At 39.2% G+C, this 23,311-nt stretch overlaps 1 protein-coding gene across 1 annotated transcript in view; it reads left to right on the plus strand.

Annotated features, from left to right (window-relative positions):
- The first annotated feature begins 11,999 nt into the window (after positions 1-11,999).
- The window catches only part of LOC127650747 (signal-induced proliferation-associated 1-like protein 2), a 64,793-nt gene continuing 53,481 nt past the window's right edge, over positions 12,000-23,311 (plus strand). Inside the window, exon 1 of the mRNA XM_052136372.1 lies at positions 12,000-12,156. The gene's annotated coding sequence lies outside the window, so the exon portion shown is untranslated. The remainder of the gene's footprint in view (positions 12,157-23,311) is intronic.

Raw genomic sequence — 23,311 nt, forward strand, 5'->3', positions numbered from 1 at the left:
GCAACATATTTGGCCTGATGAAGCTGCCTAAGTTTAAACCATAGTTTGTCATTGTTAAACGTTAATTAAGTCCTAGTGCTCTCAAAGCAGGCTTGTAGTTCCAGCTCTGCTTCATTGGGCCATCTCTTTACAGTCTTTGCTACAAGTTTTCTGCCAGTAAGTTGGAAGATGAACCAGACAGTGATCAGAGAGTCCCAAAGCTGCTCAAGGGACAGAGTGATATGCATCCTTTATTGTTGTGTCTCTGGTGGGACATGTAATGTGAAGTCTGTATTTTGGCAGTTCACGGTGAGGTTGGCTTTGTTAAAATCGGTGAGAATAATAATTAGTGAGTCCGGGTATTGTTGTTCCATGTCTGTAATCTGATCAGCCAGTTCATGTGAATTGATGTGAAGGAATATATTAATTGGTGGAAAAGTCTTAAAAGTCCTTGTTCGCCGGTGCTCTGCTCTGAACAGCTAGATGTAGTTCGTCAGTTTTGTTAGGTAGAGAGCAGAGATTCGCTAGATGAATACTGGGCAGCACTGTTCGATAGCCTTGCTTCCCTTGCCTGCATCTCATAGCATGCTTTTTGTCACAACACAGCTGCGCCTCTGAAAAGAAACCATTGGCACCAATGGTCTCTAAAATCAACTTAAGCTTGTGATGCTTTGGGGAAATGCAGTCCAGATCTTTTATTCCATGGCCATTAAAGGAAAATAATTGAAGTAAAATGTGAGAAATTAAGAACTATTGTAGAAGGATATTTATTTTATTTTTTCTCCAATGTCTTTAAGTTCATACTCATCTGTAAAAACTAACAGGAAACTTTAGAGTTGATTGGAAGCAAATCGCCATCTCTATACATGATCCACTAATTCATCCATACATCCATTAAGTGTGGGAAAAGTTTTATTAATTATTGCAGATTTTAGGTCAGTGCTTGTATTTCCGGTGCATTTTAATGCAGTTTGAGAAATATAAAATCTGCTGTTTTTTGTGTGTGTGAGACGAGTAAAGAAAACACTAATAATTACACACAGACCTATGTGTTTTTTTTTTTTTACAACTAAATGCTTTAACATGTTCATTTCAGAAAGAAATATGCAATTAATTATGACAAAAAATGTTCCATTTATAGTCCAAGTTATATGATAAATTGTATTATTATATATGTACATTTCTAATCACTTGTCACGATTAATGACTTGTCAAGGTTTACAGAATGATCACAAAACTGTTATGGTGGAGATAAAGAATGCCCTTCATAAGTTGCATTTCAGGTGGTGAGTAACATCAAAAGACTTTTAAGTCAACATGAGAAAAGAAGATCGTAACCCAGTTTACTTTCATAAATGTATATATTTTCAATTGAAACTGGATATTCAATGAGAAATACAATTTAGGGGATTTGGTGGGGTGAATGAACCCCCAAGAGGCATTTATTTTCAATAATGAAGAGCATAAAATGTCAAGAGGGGGAAATACAATGTCATCCATGGGGAAATAGTGATAATTAAAACGGGGTGTTCTTGAGGTGATTCAGGGCTTCGGGGAGGTAAGGGATTGATGAGAGGGTTTGGTGCAAGTAAGGGGTAGGATCTGATAGGCACATGCGCTACCCTGTTCGTTCAGGGCATGAGAGGTGGTGGCTAACCTCTCTCAGCTTCCCTGGGGCTGTAGCAAGTAAGGGGCATGCTGGACCAGTATCTTGGCCTGGCAACACCTCAGGTGTTCTGTTTTTCTGTGGAGTGGGTCCGGCAGCGACTCTTTGGGCAATCGTGGAAGTCCCTGATCAGTGTCTTCCTTGACCTACAAGGACACAATTGTGTATGCACAGAAAAGGTACAGTCTCCCGAGGAGAGGGGTGCTCTGAATTTAAAGACAGCAGTGACAAGGTGGCTAGGTGACAACTTCAGGTGTGCATTTTCACACAGTGAGGACCAATGAGTATTGTAATTGCACCCCTCTCATACCAACTCCAGTTATGAGCCAAGGAAAGGGGGCTTATTGTAAGAGTGTAGTGTCTCTGACATCAGTTGAGGGGGGGGGGTTGTGGTGGTCGCAGAGATAATGTCTTTAAACAATTCTTTCTTTTGGGGCGATGAGAGACTCACTAGAAACTCAAAGACCTGATTGATGCAGATCAGGGAGACGTCTAAAATGTGTAGTGTTGGTGTGCCTCCAGTAACAAGGTTGGTAAAACATTGATTTAAACTGTACAGCTCAGTAAAGCGGCTGTTTTGTGCATAGTTTAGTGTAAATCAGCGTTTCTCAATGGGGGCGTTTGGACAGTGTTGGGGGGGCAGTGTGAACGAGGCAGCAGAGAGGGGGGCGCTCAGGCACAAATGGGGGGCGTTACTCAGAGGTACTCAACAGGCGGCCTGCGCAAAAATCTTTTCAGCTCTTCTCCTTAGCCTATGTCTTCGTTTTGCTCGGATTACTGCTGCCATTTCACCAGGAGGATATTCCAGGAGAGCCGCTTCCTAAGTTACACATGCTTTTAAGAGGCGGAGAATTTTCAGCGCAAAATAGAGGCGCGCTTTCACCGGCTTTTTCTGTACATAACGCGGAATACATAATTAGGCGCATAATTAGTGCTCAGGGCTCACACTAATGACCGTAATTAATAAAAAAAAGTGGCTGTTTTTGACGTCGTTTTTCTTCGGTTCAGTTCAGGTGGCCGAGCTGTTGTCGTCTTTGTTCATCATTTGAAATCAAATGACCGTTTGTAGGCTATTCAAATTTGAAGCCTAGTATATATTGCCTAATTGAGTGCGCGAATCGACCACTGCTTTTTCATTGGCCATTTAGGTTAGTTACGTTATTGTTCACGTGATTGGTTCATCTTAAAAAATTTGTGTGTGAGCCTGAATTTGTTTGAATTTCTAAATACATTTGCAATACCTTTCAAACAATCCATGTGTTTTTGTATTTTTTTCCAAACACAATATTACTCAACTTGAGGCTTTTACATGTAGTTTAAATACAATAAGAAACTTCTGTTTCAGTTTTTTTTTTACCAAAAACTCAGGCTTCAGGTATCAGTGTTGCAATTGTTTGGCTGTAATAGTATTTCTGAAGTGTTTTTTTTTTGGGGGGGGGAGGGGGTTGAGGCGTTAAGATGATCATGAAGAGGTCAGGGGGGCGTTTGTTCAAAAATGGTTGAGAACCACTGGTGTAAATGAACCTTTTGAAAATACCTGTGATGCATATAATAACTGAAGTTTAAAGTATTGCACATGTAATTGTCCTGTATTTCACTTCATATAAGCTGTAGTGACATCTACACTAAAGCCCAAAGTATATTCGCAAACGTTAGCATCCACGTACAGGACACGTGATGCAAATCTCATTATCAGCAGAGCGCTCGAGCACTGAACACGCATAGTCCAATTTTTCCAAACGTGCATCTTTGAATGCGCAGAATGCTCCTGAAATTATTTGCACAAATTAGTAGATCCACAAGGTGGCAATACTCACATTTGAGCCATTGCCGTCACAAAGAAACGCTATTCCACTGATCATGAAAACTATAAAATAGCTACAGGTAACACCACAAATGTAAATGTTTATCTGTTCTAATGTTGCTAATAAAATAATAGTATGAATACATCTTACCCAAGTTACAGGCTAAATCAACGTGAATGTTTTCAAACATTATTTATGTTTTCCACAAATCATCCAGTGGGCCAGAGATGACTCCATGTAATATAATTGATCTATTGTCACACATTATATATACGTTTTTGCATATATACAGTGACCCAACAGTGGTGCCTTGGTGTTGCTGGGGCTTGAACCCCCGATCTTCTGGTCAGTAACCCAGAACCTTAACTGCTGAGCCAACACTGCCCCCTATGTTTGACACCCCTGCGCTAGAAGATGTAATCACCAGTAAAAAAAAACAGGAGATGAAGGTAAAAACAACAACAGTGGATTTGCACGTCAAGAGCACATGTGTGAGGAGGTACGTACCTGCATTTGTATAACTCAAGTATGAAGGAATATAAAGACCTGGGTCTAAACTCCTTAAGATAAATAATTTGGTGTCTTATAGCAGTCGTAACACACATGTGCCAACCACCTGTCAGTTAAGATATACTTTGGCAGGCTCGCATTCGATGTTACGCAGGCTCTGAGCGTTCAAGTCAAAATCAAAGTATACTTTGGCCAGAATGTCTTTAAGTTGGAAAACATAATTTTCAGTTTCTTACCATCATTGCATTCCAAAGTATACAGTTATAGAGAGTGTTTTCGAAAGTCTCGAAATTTTTAGTGGTGGCCATTGTAGTGCGAATGAAAAGTGAAAACGTAGTGAAATTAATGCGTTTTCAAATGAAAACGTATTAGTGTGGACCTGGCAAAAGCCATGTCTACTTAATCCATTTAGCATCTGAAATGTTTGTTCATATGCAGGATTCAGTTAAAAAAAAAAATTCTCCTATCGTTACTGTAGAAATCCCTCTGTGTTGGAGTGATTCGGAATGGAGAAGGATCGATTTGGAGTTGGAGGGTCCATCATGGTCTGTGGTGGTTTCTCAGCATCATCGGACTGAGCTTGTTGTCATTGTAGACAATCTCAATGCTGGCATCCTCCTCCCTCATGTGGTAACCTTCCTGAAGGCTCATCCTGACATGACCCTCCAGCATGACAATGCCACCAACCATATTGCTCATTCTCTGCATGATTTCCTGCAAGACAGGAAGGTCAGTGTTCTGCCATGGCCAGTGAAGAGCCTGGCTCTCAATCCCATTGAGCACATCTGGGACCTGATAGATCGGAGGGTGAGAGCTAGGGCCATTCCTCCCAGAAATGTCCAGGAACTTGCAAGTGCCTTGGTGAAAGAGTGGGGTAACATCTCATAGGTCTCTTTACATAACTTCAGTCATGCCTAGTGCAATTTTTCCATGGTCAGCCATATTTACTTTCTGCCATTTTAAGTTAAATAGAAAACCTTTTCAAACTCCAACAGGGTTCATTGTATCTTCCCTAAATTTGGCCCAAATCATCTTCAGACCACCTTGGACAAAATCGATCGAAAGCTGTTTAATAGGTCAAACTGTTCTTATGTAATGCATCAACAAATTTGATGCCAATAAGGATCTGGTGCTGTATCTCAGCAACACTTTAATGTATTGACAAACTTTGAATGTGCCATTGCAACCATGTCCAACAGCACTACATGTTGGTCAAAACTTAAAGCGTCTTTATTTACGTTTTACGCAATTCTACTTATGGCTATTTATCTATCTTTAATGACATCTGGTGATAATCTTATGCAAATATTATTGCTATTGTTGCAGTTGGTGTGCTTAGTCTCATAATGGCTGCTTAAAGCTATATTTTTAATTGAGTGCAAAAAGCCAGGCTGTGTGGGCAGTGCTGTTTTGGCCTTAAACATATTTAATCACATAAACAAAAGCAAACAATGCCAAAAGTTTGTTGGTATTTGTTTGTCCAGTGTGAATGCATGACAGTAGCAGTAGCAAACTCCTGAGAATGAGCTTTGAAGGATTCAGCTCCAGTCTATTGAAATAGTATGCATATAGACCATTTCAAGCATCTAAATAATATCAAAGAATTTGAATGCACGTTTTCCTGCAGCACATCCGGTATCATTACAGATCATTTAAAGAGAGCTCTGAGTTAACGTATTTTCCTCAAATAATGCCAAACGTTTACCTGAAGTGACTTATCGAGATGTTTTGTTGACATGTATTGTAGTTTAGATGTTCACAATTATTTTCTCAGGGAGAGCTCGGGAATGATCGCTCCTTTTATAAAAAAAGTCTATTTAGGCAAGTCAGGTCACTCTGCAGACATTATTGGAACGCTCTCGAGCATCTTTTTTCCAAGTAAACAAGCGGCATACAAGTGCAACTCCTATCTACTTGAAAGGGAAAGGACCAAAATCCCCAAAATGGTTGGTCAAGATTACTGTCAAAGTACATATATTCAAATCAACAGTAAAATCTGACAACACTGGTATCATAAATTGTGCTTCTTTACCTCAGATTACGCTAACTAAACTATTTTTCCTGGCTTTTATAGCTAACGCACATGCATGTTCTCGAGTTACTTGACAGATGATGTCTCTATCTAAAAGGTGATTGGCTCTTTTACCTCAATTTCTCCCAGTCATTTTAATAGAAGTGACCTGTCTCTGCTAAATAATCTCTAGTTGTAATCAATGAAGCTGTTCAACCCGCGTGCAAGGTAATTATTTATTTTTGTAATAATTAAAATACTTTTCTTGTCTCTTTCTTCTGAAAAAGCGTCTGCTAAATGACTGCATGTCACAGTAATTTATTTGCGGAGCTTAGTAATCATGTGTAAGTCTCTATGAATGAAGCGCCTCATGCTTTTGTTTTGATTGAGGGTGCGTTCTATTCAGAAGTAATCATCACTATGCACTTTGAAGACGTTACAATCCACTCTAAGAGCTTTGAAAGACTAAAAGGTGGTGGGCTCAAAAATAAGGGTCATTCAGAACTAATTTATGAAGTAATTTTTATAGGAAATTCTGTTTGTGGCAATCTGTTTGAATTTGTGATGAAATTTGATAGTTTGGTGCCACTTCTCTTCAATTTAACCAAAAATCTATAGATTATCTTTATAATCTCTAATATGATTTTTTTTGTTTTTTTGTCAACTGGTGCAACCTAGTACCTCTTCGAAGATAACTAGTCAATGTACAAGGACTATGAGACTGGTGAAGAGTCATTTTCACGCCAAACAACTGTTTGTGGCACAAAAATATTTATAAATTTTCTTAAAATATATATATATATATATATATTTTGCATTATGGAATTGTGTGTATTACTCAAATTTATAAATTACCAAGGAGGTATGACAGTTACATTTACATTTATGCATTTGGCAGACGCTTTTATCCAAAGCGACTTACAGAGCCCTTATTACAGGGACAATCCCCCCGGAGCAACCTGAAGTTAAGTGCCTTGCTCAAGGACACAATGGTGGTGGCTGTGGGGATCAAACCAGCGACCTTCTGATTAACAGTTTACCAGTTATGTGGTTTAGACCACTACACCACCACCACTTCAAAATCAGAATTACAGTTTGTCAGTTGAACAGATTGTTTGTTTGAAAAATAAATAAATGCAAAATCTAAATAAAAAAATCAATCCCCAGTTGTATTATGTTATTGTCACATGCCATTAGACTTTTTTTACTTTTCTCTAAAATCCCATGCATTTTAATTTTATGGTCTTTTCCAATTCATTTTGATATTTTGGTGCACTTTGGAACAAATTTGACAAGGGTTTTAAATTCTCCATGTACAAAAAGCCAGTTTCTGTAACAAAGGTCTAGTTCCCATAAGCCAGGGTTCCTCAATTAGTTTTCACCAAGGGCCAAATTCTGCCAACAATACAAAGCCAAGGGCCACCAGCCACGATGTTATGACCACAATGTTTGCTCTACTACTATTACTATTGTTGTTTTTGTTGATGTTTTGTTAAAAGAGTCACAATATACATATTTTGATTTTTTTTTTTTTTATTCTCAGTAGTCTTTTATTCATACAATTAAGAAAATGTTTGTACTTAGATACAGAAAACTAAAGAACTTTGCCTGTTGAATATTAAAAACAAATGAACAAACAAAAAATCTGGATCTCCATGTGAGTCAACAGCTCCTGCTCATCTCAGACTGGATCTCTTCTCTTCCTTTTCCCTAATTGAAGATTCAATTATTAGACCTATCAGAATTCATATTTGTATTATTCTTACTTTTTATGATTTTATGGGGATCAAACAATTAACTGACATATACTCACCATTCAATGCGAGAAGAGACAGTGACTGGCTGAAGCAATACCTCTGATGTTGGTAGCTTTTCGTTTAAAGCTAACACTTTTTGAACGGGATCTTCAAGGGAGAAAGCTACACTTTCCGCATTTGCAACAGCATTGCGAGAAACAACAGACGCGAGAGGACCCGCTAATGCGTGACTTTGTGACGAGATTGGCAGAAAATTTCTTCCAGCAAGGCTCAGAAAAGGCGATGTTGCAGACCAGAACTCAAGCGAATAAAGTTTACCAGCCTCACAGTATCCATTGTCTCTTTCATTTTTCCAGACAGTTTTTGCGCACAACACAGATTTATGAATTATGCAGTGAAATCCTATGAGCGTTGGGTTAACAGCAGCTAGCCTGCTTATCAGGCCTCTGTGATGTCCAACCATTGACGGAGCCCCGTCAGTGACAACGGACACAACTTTGCTTAAATCCACTCCATTCTTTTCAAAGAACTGCATCAGTTCATTAAAAATGATTTCTCCGGTTGTGCGCCCCTGTATTGACAGCAAACAAAGCAGCTCTTCACGGAAAACCTTCCCATCAAAAAATCTGACGAACACTGACAGCTGTTCAATGTCGGTTTGGTCGCAAGACGAGTCTATTGCAAGTGACATGACTTCTGCTTTCTTTATGTCGGATAAAAGATTGGACAGACACTCACCCGCCAATGCCTCTACTCTTCTTGTTGCCGAGCAATCGGATAACGGCACCTTCTGTAATAGATCCACAACCATTTTCTTCATTTTGTCATCGTGATTTAAAACTTCCTCCACCATGTCAATTGCACAGGTTTTAATTAATTCGGCATCCGTGAACAGCTTTTTTGCCTTTGCCAGGTTCCAAGCCACACATAAGGATGCTGCAGTGGCATTCTCCTGTATGGATGTGGCTTTGTAAATAACAGCAACTGATTGCTTGTAAGCTAAGACCATTTGTGTTACCTTCTGTTTGTGGCTCTCAGAATGTTCTGGATAATTGCAGTTAAAATTGCTGTGCAATGCATTGAAATGGCATTTGATGTTATCAGCCTTACAGACCGCTACGGTCTGCGTGCATAACAAACACGTTGGCTTTGCGTTGTGGTAGTCAGGCACACTCGCCATGTTTACGCCGTCAGACTAAGCTGTCAATGATGCTGCGTTTGAATTTTCGCGCCAGCGACGTGCTACCCGGACATTACCATGACAACACAATTTGAAAGCGCAGGCCAAAAAAAATTCTCACGGGCCGGATATGGACCACGGGCCGCCTATTGAGGAACCACGGCCATAAACCTTCACATTTGTCTGCCGCACACTGGTCATCACACCCGTCTCCTATTTTCCTCCTTTCAGGTGGTAAGCCCGCGAGGAGGTGCCCCCATGTTATTCAGCTCGTCTGGGCCTCAATTTACCAGTCAATCTATGGTTCTGCCCTCACCTATGGTCACGAGCTTTGGGCAGTGACCGAAAGAATGAAGTCACGGATACAAGTGGCCAAAATGAGCCTTCATCGCAGGGTGGCTGGGCTCACCCTAAGAGATAGGGTGTGAAGCTCAGACATCCGGGAAAGGCTTTGAGTAGAGCCGCTGTTTCTTACAGCCAGTTGAGGTGGTTTGGGCATCTGGTCAGGATGCCTCCTGCGTACCTACCTAGGGAGGAGTTCCAGGCATGTCCAACTGGGAAGAGACCCAGGGACAGACTCAGAAAAAGTTGAAGAGATTACGTCTCTCGGATGGCCTGGGAACGCCTTGGGATCCCCCAGGAAGAACTGGAGACATGGCCAGGGAAAAGGACCAATGGGTTGTCTTGCTGAGTCAGTTGCCACCACAACCCAGACATTATAGATAGATGGGTTTTAAATTGTGTGTAAACTTCTGTCTGGTCACAGTTGCTTTGTACATTATGTATCCATCTTAAAGGGTTAGTTACTCACCCAGGTGTTGTTATAACCCCATTTGACTTTCTTTCTAATTCTTAACATAAAGGGTGAAATTGAAAAGAAGATTTTCTGAAGGATATTCAGTATGATGTCTGTTTGTCCATGCTGTGCAAGTCAATGGGGTCCAAAAGTTTCAATCTCCTTAAAGAGCATGAAGGTAGTCCACTTGACTCTAGTCAAAGTGTTGTAGTGCTTTAGTACAAGAAGTCCTAAAATACCTAGTCAGCTATTCATTAGTGTTCCTATTCATTTCAATGGCGTCTGGTCCGCTAGCGCAGGGTTCACTGGAAGTGTGCAATCTGGAGGCTGCCTTCTTTTCTCAGGGCCGCTCAGTTCTCAGATCAGATATCATGTGACCGGTCACTTGTGAATGGCAAAAGATTGGGAAAGTATTGAAGTTAATAAAAAATTTTTATAAAAAAAAGTTATTATCACGCTTGTAAGAGCCCTTCAAAAACAATCTATTCCCAGAAAAAAAGATGTTCTGTTATGTTATGTTATGGAGTGGTGGTGGTGTAGTGGGCTAAAGCACATATCTGTTAATCAGAAGGTCGCTGGTTTGATCCCCACAGCCACCACCATTGTGTCCTTGAGCAAGGCACTTAACTCCAGGTTGCTCCAGGGGGATTGTCCCTGTAATAAGTGCACTGTAAGTCGCTTGGATAAAATCGTCTTCCAAATGCGTAAATGTAAATGTTCTGTAATGAAATAATTGTCAGAAAGCACTGCTATTTGTGAATGGGAGTCAAGGGGAAAACATGCTTTTTGCCATCTGCACACAGTTCCAGCATCTACCAGCTGGGGCTAACAGGAACCTGCTAATCTGCTAATTCCTGATACAACAGTGTTTCTCAATCCTTTTCCTGGAATTCTACTAAAACTATTCATTTTGGATTTCTCCATTATTTCATATAATCAATTCGGATTATGGAGCACTCTACTAATTAGCTAATTAGTAGAATTAGTTGAGTTAGATAAAGAAGACATTCGAAAAATATAGTTAGTGGTTTAATCCATATCTTCTGAAGCGATATTGTCCGTTTTGGTTGTGAACAGACCAAAATGTCACTCGTTTTCACAATAAATCTTGACATCTGCAGTCTCCTTGGCACAATCATGGCGCTTGGAAGTGTAATCGAGTTTTCCTTTTCAGAACACCTTAGCAACCCTTTAGCAATGCCCTGGAAACCACTCACAAAACCCTAGTATTGTGGGGCAGAGTTTTGCAAGGGCAAGCACCACTCATCATTTTGGAAATCTATAATTGAAAATGATATGCTGTAAAATATGAGGAACCAATATTTTAGCTCAAATTCTAATTTCTTACTGTACTGTTGCCAGATCGGAATAAAACAAGCAGGCTTTGTTGTGTGTGGAATCCCCCGCATATGTAACCCCCAAGACCCTCCTCCCATATTTTGGTGGTGTTAGGTTTTATTAGGGAGGGTTACCCCACATTCTGTTTCCAGATGGCCATGCCAAAGGAGAGTGCTCGTTCTGAAATGATTAAATCTAGAGGAGAGCCTCTCCCAGTTCTAGAAATTGTAGCACATCTCAAGTGAAAGAGTTATGGAGATAAACACTGGAAACTGTGTTTGTATGTTAAAGTTTTTATTGTATTTTTATTTTGTTTTGTTTTTTCATATTAAAATGTACTTGAATGTAAAATATTTTAATTTAAAAATGGTAAGTGATGTGTCAAAGATTTCGTTTTTTTGTGGTAATCAAAATTAAGCCACAAATGTTATTGGTTGAGATGAATTTATAAACGTATTGAATGTGGAATATTTCTTTAAGATTTCACCCCTTTAGCTAATTTCTTAAACAGATGGTCTTAGCATTTACCCGCACAATCCCCACTCTTCCCTACTCACAAATGTATGCCTCAACTGATCCCCTCCCCACATCACAAGCAAAAATGAATGATTAAATACATTTAAAAAAAATACAGTGAATAGCATAGACTGGATGAAAAATCACATTTTCACCTAATCTAGTCCCTGTAATCATCCATTCATTCGTCTAGAAAAAGGATTAGGAGGAGGAGGGTGAAGATCCTGAAGCTATCAACAAAGAGCAGGAGGAAATATCATTCCTATTACTGACTATTGCTGCCACACAAGCCAAGCAAGACAAGACAGAAGGGGGAGGAGAACAGTAGCGTGTGCAGGGCAGAGGAAGGGGCTGGCTTTAGTTTGATGTGAATGGGTATTAACAGCAGTATGCTTGAAAGAGGGAGAACAATTCAACCTGCCCCTGTTCGAACAGCAGGATGGGAGCACAGTGAGCTTCTTTGAGCAATCTGTCAAGGGAGGATTTTGTATTCGTACACTGACAAATTTGGGTGAAGGGAAGTCACAATAAATCTGTCATGAATCGTAGCAGAAGGGAATGTTTTGAAATGTACATGAAGCTGAGATGAGACCAGGAGGTAAGACCAATGTTTCTTTTTGTCTGCTTACAGAAGCATTCTCCGACACTGGGAACATTATAAAACATCTAAGCATCCTTAAAACATGATAAATGTTATTGAGAGGCAAACTTGTTTTCAGACTTGATTGAGCTTAAAAAATCTGCTAGTGCACCAGGACAAAAATACACTTCTATTCAAGGTGCATTCTTTGAAAACTAGTCTTAAAACAATAGTCCTCCCAAAAATTAATATTCGGTCATCTTTAACCAACCCACATCCTGTTCAACCCCGGGTAACTTTCTACTTTCTGAGGAACTCAAAAGATGATAGCCTCAGTCCCCAATCACTTTCAATGCATCTTTTTTTCCATACAATTAAAGTGAATGGTGACTGAGGCTAATATTCTGCCTAGCAACTCCTTTTGTGTACCACGGAAGGAAGAAAGTCATACGGGTTTGATTTCAGGTGAACTATCCCTTTAATAACCCAGTTTTACCTATCAGGAAAATGTACATTGTTTTAAGGGTGTTTCGATACGTGACAAGACAAATACACTCTTTGAAAATTACAATTTTTGCAACCCTTCTTGTTGTTCACGCCCACTTTACATGTACATGTGTGACTTAAGCGGAGGATGCAAGTCACAGAGAGGCAGAGAAGAGGATGTGACAACACAGTAAGGGAAACACTTTGTGTGGCAGAGGAAGTGATGTTTGAGGTTGAAACTGAGCTCTGCTAGCTTCGCACTTCTGAGCATTGTTCGGTCACTGCAGATCTTAGCTATGGGATGTGCATCAGAGAGAGAGAGAGAGAGAGAGAGAGAGAGAACATGGAGACAAAGCCAATGAGAAAATAGAATCAAATACAAAAAGGCAGGGATTTTCCCCCATGTTATTGCATTGGCAGCCGTGCTTGGGTGAAGGGTTTGAGGAATTTGTGTCGATTAAAAAAGGAGGGTTGGCAAGGTTGCACAGATCATTTGCACTGACAATAACCACTTCCGCTACTGCTGCTATTGGGCAGATGGTGTTGTGTTCAAGGTGGCAAGGAAAAGAGAAGATGGAGACAACCATATCAATCTCAGTCTTATTTTAATTTTTTGGTTGGATGGGGGCAGGGTTGCTGTCAGGGCTCTAGGGATATGGAGATAATAGATGCAAATGAAGGAAATTGAATAAAGAGAAGGCAAAGAATTGAAAGAGCAGACATATCTTACGTGAGCATGCACAATATGCGTTTGATGGCAGCAGGAAAATATGACGTCTATCATAGTGTAGTTAACCATATTATCCACCATCATGACCATATCTAGGGTTGGATTGCAAGACAACATTGTAACAGGAATTTCAAAATCTTGCGACCCACTGGACATAAGCTTCATATATTATTGGTATTATGGTAAAAAAAAAAAAAAGGTAAATGGTCTTATTTAGCACCTTTTTTAACCTTAGAGGTTACCAAAGTGCTTTACGCTGTGTCACATTCACCCATTCACACACACACACTCATACACCAATGGTGGCAGAGCTGCCATGCAAGGTGCTAGCCTGCCATTGGGAGCAACTTGGGGTTCAGTGTCTTGCCCAAGGACACTTCGGCATGTAGAATTGTGTGGGCCAGAAATCAAACCACCAACACTGCGATTAGCGGCCGACCCGTTCAACCACCTGAGCCACAGCCGGTATTATTATTATTATTGATATATGGGTTTTATAGGCTATGTTGCACATAAATAGAAAAGATCGGTTCGTGAGTCCGTTTACGCAAGTGCTTCAGCAATAATAGCAATAGCAAAAATGCGTTTCGTTATTTAGTAAACAAAAAGTTTATGATCGGCAACATTCAAAATAATTTTCCCACATGTTTATGGAGAATATCAACCTCATTCATTTTAGTAATAAAGAAAAATTGGTATTGCATGTTTTGAAGTCATTCGCCTATATAAAACTACTGCTGCCACCGAGGCCATATGACACAAAGCAAATCTGATACATGATAAGACCACACACGTTTAATGCCACGACATGCATGCCATGTTGTTGGAGATGCTTTTCTCTGGCATCCGGTTAACTTCAGAGTGGAAAAACTCTTCTCACACACCACTTAGGTAACTGGCAAAGTTAAGCACAACCCTTTCTCTTGCTTCGATCCAATGTTTTTAAGTGATGCTAGAGCTGGGCGTGTGAAACACTCAGGATTGTAGCCTTTTTTATTTTCAAAATTAAATGGTTTAATTTCAATATGATAACTTAAAGGGTATTTATTCTTTTAATTGAATATATTTAATGTATTTTTATGAATTTATTTCTATACTAGCTGGGGAAACTATCGCCACTCTGATGGCCAGTCCAACCCGGACCGTATCTCTACACAATGTATTGTGTAGCACCATGCTTCTCTCAATAGGAATAGTGATACAATACATTCTTTATCTCTCTTTCAGGTAAAACAATAACACACATGCTTGTTGAGTTTCATTTGTTTGCCTTTGCACTGAATGCTTTGGTGAAACTCTGGATTAGACCAAGTCATTCTTTATCTACAATCCAATCTAACATTTTGATCCATAAAGAAAACCATGTAAACCACTTGTGCATCAGAAACGAATCAGGAAATCTTTATCAATACCTAGCCCTAATAGGGATGAAAGTAGAGCAAACCAAAACTGCTTGAACAATAATAATCCAAATTAACGGTAACGTTAATGTATTATTATTCTTTGGCAGTTTTGTGTCATTGAAGAGCAGGACCGTTTCTAGGCATAGGCGTGCTAGGGCACCAATGAGGAAGCTGCCCTCCCATCTTCCACCGCCACCATGCATTGTACTCCTATAACTCAATAGTAAATATTTTAAAAGCATGTCTCAAGATCTTGCATTGTGTTGCACCCGGTCCAGCTTTTTATGAACACAGGAACACATCCTATATAGATGCAAATTGATCTCACAGTGAATTCAGAAACAGTAGGTTGACATTTCTTGAGCTAAACTCGGTCTGTGCTTACCAAAATTTAAAGCATTGCCCCAGTGGCCAAAGTGGGTAGTGTTTTTGAACGTTTGGCACGTGTGAACTCAAGTTTGAGGAAATGTCCACAGAGGGGTGCAAATAGTGCAAAAAACATCATGCTGTGTTGTATTTAGCTTAAAATCTCTTTGTAAAAAAAGTCAATTATTGTTTCTGCCATTATTGAAATTTTTCGTGTCTTTTTTTTCCTACAAAATCCGTACACAGACAGATTTTGGAGAGCGAGCTGATCGTGACTCTCCATTTGTTGAGAAATCTTGTAATCTTTCTAATTTCTTGCATGAATTCTTATGCTAACTTTTTTTTTGCTGTTGGCCGGGGATACCTCTTGTCTAAAGACGTTGTAATTTGTGCTCCTGTTCTGCATTGTGTTGTGTAGTGTCTGCACAGATACGAATATGGAACATGCGGTACCAACATGTCGACTTCCTGTGTGATCAAGTTCGTGAATTCCCCCAAAGAGACCAATCTGATTAGGGTCTGGTTGAAAATAAATCAGCGAATTGTACAGGACTTCATTAAGACTGAGTATTGTTACCAAGCAGCATGCAGACAAAAAGATAGTCCGGTCAGCTTATATGAAGAAGTTCCCCTCCCTGTTCCAGCTCTGGGTTTTACATTTCCCATTCTGCACTCACTAGTAAGAGGAACTCAGACCTCCTTGAAGATACTCCACTCCGAGTGACCACTGTAGACGTAACTCCGCTCCCTGTTCCACTTTCATTCAGGAGAGTGAAACTAACAAGCTCTAATATACATGGAGGTAATAGAAGCCACCATCTTTGCTCATGGCTCTTTACTGTAATTACAGAATCAGGTGTCTTGTGACTGATCACTCACCAATGAGAACAGATAAGGACAAATATATGTCAATTTCCTGCTTTTATGAGCCCTTAAAAAACAATATGTCACTAGAAAAAGATGTGCTATAAATTTATGAAATAAGTTCAATTGAAATGTTTCTTAGAATCAAATTAAACTGCTGGTTTTGAATGGCTGTCAATGGAGAAACAATGTAGTTCCATCATCTACCAGCAGGGGCTAACAGGGAACTATGCTAACCATCTATTCGAAACGAAGAGTTAAAGCTGAAGTGTGTAACTTTTTCTGTGTTAAAATACTTTCTCCTATCCAGCCTTAATATGCAGAGACAGCTATAAGTAAGCCATTCATTGGTTCATTTTCTTGAACTGTCAACACTGTGTCTCTGTGGCACTATAAAAATCCCTATGTTTTTTTTGAGTGACCTGTCTATACAAGCATAATGACACCAACTCGACCAATGGTGTGAGTATGGGGCAGAACTATCTCTTTTTTTGGAATTTGAAAGCTGTTTGGAAAACAAAGTTTATTTCTGCAATTCCATTTGGTGGCGTGCTAGTTACACAGAAATTATGTATTTAAGGTTTAAAAGACCCCTCAGACCCCATTGGGCCCAAAAAGTGGAAGGGGTTCCCTGGTGTCTTATTTAAACTATAATTTCTTTTCAACTGATACATTGTGTCATTTTTCATTATGTCAGTTTTCAAAAGTAATCCAAAATAGATTTTTTTCTAAATAGGCTACATCCCAGTGTGCTGCGCATTTTTTTCAAAGAAATTTTAGCGATGCCGTCTTAGTAACACTGGCATAGTGGATGCTCATTTTCACCTGGTAACTCTAATCTTAAAACTCAATAATATGTCAAAATTACTCATTTTAATGTTACAGTTCTTTACCATAGTGATTCTTAATGGGGAAATCTTAATTCATATGACCTTCTTTCATCCTTGGAACTTAAAAGGAGATATTAGGCAGAATGTGAGTCTCAGTCACCATTTGCTATGGCGGGTATTGTATCGGCACAGCCCGTCCACTCATTTACTACCTACCAATTTAAAGGAGCAATATGTAACATTGACATCAAGCATGTGTTTCTCAAAGGTATCTGCCAAGATCAACAATATAACTAAGTCAGCACATGATTGCATCTCGTCTTGTTGGGAAACAAGTGACTGAAGTGTAGGGGCATAATGCAGTCAAACAGTCTTAATATTTTTAAGTGTGTATGTACAGACATGTTTGAGAGTGTTTGTGTTGGTTGTCTCTGACAGGAAATCGGTGGCAGGTTTATTTTATTTTAAAGCCCCATTTGCACTAACAGCGATTAAACCGCTGAAGGAGTAGGTGCCATTCTTACTCAACTACTGTATCAAACTTCATCTACCAGTGGATCATGTGAGATTCACTGTATGCACTATTGGCAGTTGTTGCCTTGCATTGGTGCATAAAGTTGAGCCGCACATGTCATTGAAATCACCAACTCTCTCATTATTTGTCACTGCAGATTACTGTCAATGTGAATGCCCCTTATCAGAGTTTTTGCCAGAAATAATTACACTGGGCCCTTCAAATCTCCGTATCAGAACGTCAAAGTGAGGTTTGGCCATTTTGACTAGAGATAGCTAGCAGTCCTTAAGTATCACCTCAGAAACTGCCTAGCCACACCCTAGCAACCTTCCAAAGCACACAAGCAACCAAAGCCCATAGACTTCTATCAAAAATGACTAAGAGGGATATCTTAAAATGACAATGTCATGTAGACATGGGGGTTGTCACTCGAGTTATCAAGTGGCCATTAAGTATTACCCTGGAAACGGTCTAGCCAAACCTTAGCAAACATTCAGAGCACCCTAGTAACTGTATCAGGGAACGGTTCAAGGAACGAAAATGAAAACTGAAAATGAACACAATTTTTTGCAGAATGTAACCGAAAACATGAACAAAGTGATTTTAAATTGTTCCAGAGTGAAAATGTTATTTGTGATAAAACGTTGTTCTGAAAACAACAGAAGCAGATCTGTAAATTGTGACAAGGCAGGCAAATAATGAGGATCTAAGTGCAGCTTTATTAAACTAAACAAGAAACTCAGAATAAAGGAAAAACACAGGGAACCTAGCACAGAATATAACAAAACATGCAAGAACTGACAAACTGTCTGGGGGAAATATACAAGGGAACGAGGAACACCTGGGAAAACAATCAGGGAGAACCAATCAAGGAATAAAACTACAAAGGACTACAAAACTAACAGGAAACAGGAACTAAACAAGAATTTCAACATAAAAGTACAAAAACAAAAGACAACAGGGAATATGACATAAATAAATGTATATTTAACTGTTAATTAAATGCCTTTTACGATTTCTATACCGATAAATCCACTACAAAATTGCTTATTTTCGCCTTTTTTGGTGAGGCAAGTGGATTATTATTTCTTGCGAAATCTGGCAACACTGCAATTGGTATTTCATTCACCCCTTAGCGCAGAGTACTGTCATTTTTAAGAGAATGTTATGAACTGTTCTTTTATTTTGTTCTAACCGGTTACCTTTTGGAATGGAGACTGCAGAACTTCTGAACCGGAACAAAAACTACCGCTCTTGCTCAGAACGAATAGAAATGAAAAACATTTAGTTTTTAGTCCATGAACTGTACAGCAACGCCCATATCTCTGCACCAGGAAATCAGGGAGACATGGGGGTATGTACTATTGACGTAGGCTAACAAACAGACTTTATCTATCACCCTTGCAACTTCTAGCTATCATCCAGAGTACTTAAACCGTATATCAACACCTATATCTCTGCACTAGACTATTGTAGAAATATGGGGGTGGGCTCTTTTGAGTTTCCATCTAGTTTCCAGCTATTACTACAAAATTTGTGAGTGTAAATTTCCAAATAAAGAAAACTTAACATTTAATGTAAAATTTAAAACTTTTTCTGGAACGTAAAATGTATTTTGTTTTATGGTGGGGCCAATTCAAATTTTGGCCGGGCAAGTAAAATGTTTAACTACTGGCCCAACTGAGTATAGTATAATTCATATAGTCAATGTACTTTGCATTTGCACACAAAGAGGACATTTGTGCCTTGGCTTGGAATCAATGCATCGATAATCAGAATCAGATAATCAGTTGGCAAAAAACTGTTTATTGCCTCTTTTTTTATGCGTTCATCTTTTTTATGTTGTACAAAACTCATAAACATGCAGTTTCAAATACAGCCAGCAGAACGACAAGCTCTAAAGTTTATATGTGTCTGTACTGTTTTTTTCTCGCTCTCGTTTAACATGCAGACATGCAACATTCACAACACTGTTTCATTTCAACCACATAGAGGAACCGAGTCTTTAAACTTCCTGCTATATGCTTGATTTTAGTTGAGGTTTTGTACTTATTCTCACAATTTATTGGGGGTAGGGTGAGAATCTTTTTTTAATAATATATTTTTTTAGCAGACCCTAAATGGTCCCATGACTGTAAGCACTGATACTGTAGTTTGCCCATCAATAATTGAAAAATGTCTGAAACCCTACATGGATGGGATTATTTTTTAGATTTTTTTTATTACAATTCTTAACATTATTTGTCATTTCATGTACTGATCCAGAGTGTCTATTGTTTTGATGTAGGTGTTACGGAAAGTCATGTGCTCTGGATGCACGCAACACAAATTCCATTTGAATAAACGCAAATAATATTTGTGAAATATTCCTAACATTTAAGTATATAATTAACAGAATTAATTAATTAAAAGTGCACTGTGATTTATTAATTTTTTTGCTACATTATAAAACAAAAAAATTATAATAAATAAGTAGTTTTTGATTGGTCATATCATTAGTCATATCAGTCTCCAATTAGTCGCCACTTTATTCTACACATGGTGCTGGGTGCACATTCATGAGTGAAGCCATGTTGAGATCATGTGACCTGCCAAATATCACTCACTTATCATCTCAATAGCCTCCTGTAACTTGACAGTTTATCTCACTGAACAAATAAACCATGTCGGACAGAAAATGGCGTATTTCTACTATAGCATCAGTAACTGTAAACAATAACAAAGAAATTAGAATGCTGCTAAACCTGAGCACTTCCGGTATCACCCTCATCATAAGGGTATGAGTTTTTTTTTATGAACATTTACCTGAAGTGACAGACATGTTGTTGATATTAAGCATCCACGCGAGAGACATGATGAAATTGTATCGTCATTAAATGCTTACAATTGTTTCCTTCGCGGAAAGATCGGGAATGTTGGATTACTCCTATAGTAATCATTGAAGCCTTCCAATAAAAGCAGTGTGTGAGACCTGAGGACCTTTCTGGTAAAGGCAATTTATGGGGACTGCACCATTTAATGGGGAGTGGGGGAGGTAGAACCAATCGCCATGGGGCCCCACCAAAGCATGGGATCTGGTGTGACCGCACTGGTCATTTTGTTGATTTTCATGTTGCAGCTTAGTGAACTGACTCACTGGACATACACTCGACTGCCCGAGGAAGCTGAGCACCTTGAGTTTGTTTTGTGTAATATAATTTCTTTGGGACAGCTTGTGGATAAATCTGCATGTTTTTGGTGCTTATGCCTCCTGTGGCCTGGAGTTTGTTTTGTGGTACATCTCTTTCAAGATATTGGAGTGAATGTGTCTTTTATTGAACTCATGTATCGGCCAAATGGGCTGGCTTGCAAATCCCTTTCAGTTGATTTGAGAATCCGGTTTTCCTTTGCGAAGTGGATTGTGTTTGATTGCAAAACTTTATATTTGTTTGTTAACTTTTGGCAGAAATTTGGCTCCATAGTCGTTCATCTATTAGAGATAAGACGTGTGCTACAGTTGTTAGTACTGCACCTATCCAGCCAACTCTCTTCACTGCTGCGGTTCATGCGTCATTTCATCATTTTATAATTTTCAGTTCATTTTCGGAAGTCTAAACTCTTCCATTTCCGTTATTTTTAGGCATCCAGGGAGCATCCAGCCACAGAATAATGTGGTCCACATTTTAATAATGACATTTTAGGACAATCATGTTAAAGTTAGTCTTGTTAATCGTGTTAAAATCACTATGAATAAAGCGACAACCGCTGTTGTTTTGAATGAGTTTGAACACTAGCAGGAAACGTTCAAGGGACAAAGATGCTGCTTCCTTAAACTGACAAATAGTCCTTCAAAAGGGTCTATATTGCTAGGTTTCAAAGCAACATTAAAGTAATAGTTCATCCAAAACTGAAAATTCTCTCATCATTTACTCACCCTCATGCCATCCCAGATGTTCATGGCAATGTTCTTTCTTCTGCTGACGCTTCCAATGTAGTCTGTTTCCCAAACAAATGACTCTTATGAGCCGGTGTCTTGTCGATTTTTGACTCCTTTTGTATGGTTAGGGGTGGGTGTTAGGGAGAAGTACCAATGACTCCCTAACATGTGAGATGCCCGCGAGATGCCGCACCGCTGGAAAAAGAGGGGAAAGGTACGTGTGCAACTGCTCGCCCCCTTCTTACCTAAAACAAACCCTTCGCTCCACTGTCCAACTTTACGTGAGACCCCGATCATGACAAGAACACTACGTTTATTTTCAGTGTTATCACACTCCCCTAGACAATTTATTACACCTTTTGTGTTCATTTCTATTTAAAGTAAATTACTTTCTGATACCGTACAGTTCCTGTACTGTCTGTCTTTGCTGACATGGAATGATAAGGGGAGAAGAGTGAAATTAGACATGAACACGGATCATCCGAACTTCAAATCAACTGTCACACTACTGTCCACACTGTGGTTCTTAGGCTGAGGCCAGTCAAATTTACATACTTATCTCTCCATGCAATTTCTTCTAAGCTTATGAAATATTTGTATGGTTTTAACAGGTTTCATCAGACTATTGGAACTATCAGACTATCAGAAATATAGGGGTAACCATTGATAATAATCAACATTTCACAGACCACATCTCAAAGACCGCAAGGTCATGTAGATTTACACTCTACAACATCAGGAAGATAAGACCCTTCCTATCTGAACATGCCACACAACTGCTTGTTCAGTCACTTGTCATAACTAGACTGGACTACTGTAACTCTCTCATTGCAGGCCTTCCTGCATGTGCAGTTAGACCTCTGCAAATGATCCAGAATTCAGCATCATGTCTGGTTTTTAATGAACCAAAGAGATTGCATGTTACACCTCTCCACTGGCTGCTGGTTGATGCACGCATCAAATTCAATACAAAACAGTCACTGGGTCGGCTCCAGCATACCTAAAATAATTTCTGCAGAACTACACGCACACCAGAAGCCTGCGGTCGGCTAAGGAACGTCACTTTGTTGTAACAACACAAAGAGGCACCAAAACACTTTCTCTGACTTTCAGTTTCATCATACCACGTTGGTGGAATGACCTTCCCAACTCCATCTGTGAAGCTGACTCACTCTCTGTCTACTATTCTGAGCCTAGTGAAACTTTGTAGTATGGCATTTTTGTACCACTGTCCAATGTAATGTGTTACAAATTACATTTTGTAATCTGTAGTGGAATACATTTCAAAAGTAACCCTCCCAACCCTGCATGCAAATAGCAGGGCTGTGTTGCCAGTGATATTTACACATATTGGGAATAATTATTTGGCTTTACTGAACCCATGGTAGGGGGGCCCTGGTTGTCAGAGTGGCCCTATGTAGCTGCCAATGTTGCTTTATAGGTAGGCCATTTTCATAGAAAGTACTCACTTATTTCTGTATTCACAGTTGAATGCATTCTTAACTATCTTACTAACTTTTCAACTGTTGATAAACTGCTTTACTTCTTTTTCTAACAAAAAGTTGGTGGTTTCTCTCGAGCTGAGTGTGCTGCGTGAGGAGATGTCATCTTCTCATCTCTTATTTAAGAATAGCAATTCCATTCCAAAAAATTATTTCATTATGACTAGTGTACATGGTCACAGTGGTGAGAGAGAATGACTGAGTTCACCATATGACCAGCACTTGACAGCGTTTAATTAAATTATTTGGTACATTTGGATTTTATTTCATTAACCCTTAAATGCAAATTCTGCAATCTGAAAAATTGACAAAATAGTGTAAAAATGACAATTAGAAAATAATCACATTCACACACCCATTGGTGTGTGAATGTGAGTGTGAATGGGTGACTGGGAAACAGTGTAAAGCGCTTTCGTAACCTCTAAGGTTAAAAAAAGCCCTATATAATACAGACCATTTACCATTGGCCTTGTTTATTTATTTCTTTTTCCTCACCAATTTGTAATGCCTAGTTCCCAATGCACGTGAAGTCCTCATGGTGGTGTAGTGACTCGCCTCAATC

The sequence above is a fragment of the Xyrauchen texanus genome, chromosome 1 (genome assembly GCF_025860055.1).
Source record: "Xyrauchen texanus isolate HMW12.3.18 chromosome 1, RBS_HiC_50CHRs, whole genome shotgun sequence".
NCBI lineage: Eukaryota > Metazoa > Chordata > Actinopteri > Cypriniformes > Catostomidae > Xyrauchen > Xyrauchen texanus.